The 2,617-nt window shown below is 42.6% G+C and overlaps 1 long non-coding RNA gene across 2 annotated transcripts; it reads left to right on the forward strand.

Annotated features, from left to right (window-relative positions):
• Nucleotides 1–456: 456 nt before the first annotated feature.
• LOC121845763 lies at nt 457–2,617 on the forward strand. 2 transcript variants are annotated; one of them, XR_006082764.1, is made up of 3 exons: nt 457–546; nt 1,197–1,748; nt 2,312–2,617. It is a non-coding gene; the product is annotated as an uncharacterized LOC121845763 (long non-coding RNA). The 2 variants fall into 2 exon arrangements; XR_006082765.1 differs by having other exon boundaries at nt 534–613.

Raw genomic sequence — 2,617 nt, forward strand, 5'->3', positions numbered from 1 at the left:
AGAATAATGGGCAATTGTTGCACAATCCAGGTGTGGAACGCTCTTAGAGACTTACCCAGAAAGGTGCTACTACAAAGTATTGACACAGGGGTATGAATACTTATGTAAACAAAATATTTCAGTATTTTAATTTTCAATAAATTTGAACACATTTCTAAAAACATGTTTTCACGATGTGTAATCTATGCATCTATATGTCATTTTATGAATAGACAAGTTAAAAAAAAACATGGTAGGACTCATACCGGTAACAAATTGAATTTCACCCCTGGTCCTAGGTACATGATGCCTTGTGTTGTCTATATCATGTCCACCTAATAAACAGGTGATTGTTGATAACATGGTTCTGTCATTTAATGAGGAAATAGCTTCTACTGTATGGCACAACTTATCCTATCATTCACCGGAAGAGAGAGAAGGGATGGAGTGGAGTGGGTGTGAAGGTTTGAAGAAATGTCAAGTCTTGAAATAGGGGCTTTTATTTAGAAGGATTTCTTATTACCATACCGGAAATGACGCCATCGACATGCTCCCCGAGGTCAAAAGGTATACATCAGAACACATCGGAAGGAAAGTCACAGACGATATAATAAAACATATTTAGAGTAATCAGGTATTTCGTATGCGTATATAACGAAATTATATTCGCTTTGTCGATAGGCATAGCCAGAACCATGTAGTCGTAAGCTAGCTAGGTCCACATGGATAGCTATAGCTAAGTTAGCCCACGCTGATCTAGCTAGCTCCGCTAACGTTAGCTGCCTTGTACACCGCTAGCTATCTAGCTGTAGTTGTTGTAGCGTGGACTGTAAAATAAACCCAATCTTACAGTCCACACTATAACAGCTATTGGGTTTATTATGCTTGCTAGTTACGTCCCGACTGATTTGCTCCAATGTTGGGATTGATTTGGGTCCTCTACACAACATGGATAGAATAGCTAAGTAACTAGCTAGCCAGCTAACTCATGCTAACAGAGCAATGGCCACGTTCCAGGCTGATCTCAAAACGGCTGGTTATATGGTTTAAATATCAGCTAATGAGGACATGAAGTTACAGATGAGTGGCTGCTAATGAGGACATGATACAGATGATGGTTTAAATATCACATGAGGACATGAAGTTACAGATGAGTGTTTTTACAGCTAATAATGTTACAGATGAGGTGTTTTTGATGTATAAATATTTTTTTACAGGTACTCTAAAGTCCTGCCATTGACTGCATTGTCGTTGTTGCCACACGAGCAGGACAATATGAATCCACTCAGTTCAGAGAAGGAAACATTGATGGATGAAATCGAAAAGAGTTTATGGAATTTAACTGAGGACAATTTACGCTACCTGTGTGAACGGTGTGGAATGGATGGCTCTGAAATTAAAGGGATGAATCATCGCTTATTAAGGCGTAAAGTCATGGAGGAAATGTGGGACAATACGGAGTCAATGAAATCAGAGGAGCAGGGAATGTCTTGGTTAGTCCAACTGAAAGAGGACATCAGGAGGACACAGGAGGAGGGTAGCAGTGCACTCATGAGTCCCGGCCAATCAGATGACGTAGACCGGAATGAAGAACACAACAAGGGGGACAGGGATTGGTTGCTAGCAACGGACTGACAGCGGAACCCTTGCATCCCAGCCAATGTGATGATGATGCTGTAGACTGCGATGAAGATTGGAATGAAGAGGGAGGAGCTGGGTTGCTTAGCAATGGACTGGAGGCGGAGTCAGCTCCAGAGAGCCACAGTTACGTGAGTATTTCCCAGTCAGAAAGTGTTTTGTTTGTCAACAATCTTCCCCTTGATTCCTTGACCTCCTATAAATGCATTGAAGGAGAATATCTGAGGTTCCTCCTCTTGGGACTTTTATCCTCCAATGTATTTTAAGACGAACCAAGTAATCAAAGATGATGGGAATCAAGGAATGACCTTTGAGATCACCTTTTAAAAATTAAAAATAAACATTTTAGTCACTTAGCAGACACTCTTATCCAGAGAGACTTACATTTATTTAACTAGGCAAGTCAGTTAAGAGCAAATTCTTATTTGCAGTGACGGCCTAACCCCGGCCAAACCCTAACCCGGACGGCGCTGGGCCAATTGTGCGCCGCCCTAACATGAGCAATTTGGGTTAAGTGCCTTGCTTAAGGGCACTTTGACAGATTTTTCACTTTGTCGGCTTGAGGATTCAAACCAGCAACCTTTCGGTTATTGGTCCAATGCTCTTAATCACTAGGCTACATTTTGAGACTTCACAATTCCTTGACAAGTACGAGAGTGTTTCTCACCCTGATTCTCTATTTTAATGATTTCAGGACAAGCCTCCACCACCCCCCTCCCCTCTCCCAGAGTCTCCGGGTCGTGCCTCTCCCAGCAGGGCAGTATTGTGTGGTCTGAAGAGGGTGTCTGTACGGCTCGACGACTGCAGGAAGACACCAAGGCAGAGTAGCCATATAATACACAAGACAACACAGACGGGAGAGAAACCCCACAGCTGGTCTAATGCTGAACAACACAAAACCCTCTCAGGAGACAGGCCTGGCTCCCACATCTGTGATCACTGTGGGAAGAATTTTGTCACAGCTACGAATCTGAAAACACATTTACTGTGTCTGTCTGGA

Source organism: Oncorhynchus tshawytscha, unplaced genomic scaffold (genome assembly GCF_018296145.1).
Source record: "Oncorhynchus tshawytscha isolate Ot180627B unplaced genomic scaffold, Otsh_v2.0 Un_contig_1019_pilon_pilon, whole genome shotgun sequence".
Classification (NCBI taxonomy): domain Eukaryota; kingdom Metazoa; phylum Chordata; class Actinopteri; order Salmoniformes; family Salmonidae; genus Oncorhynchus; species Oncorhynchus tshawytscha.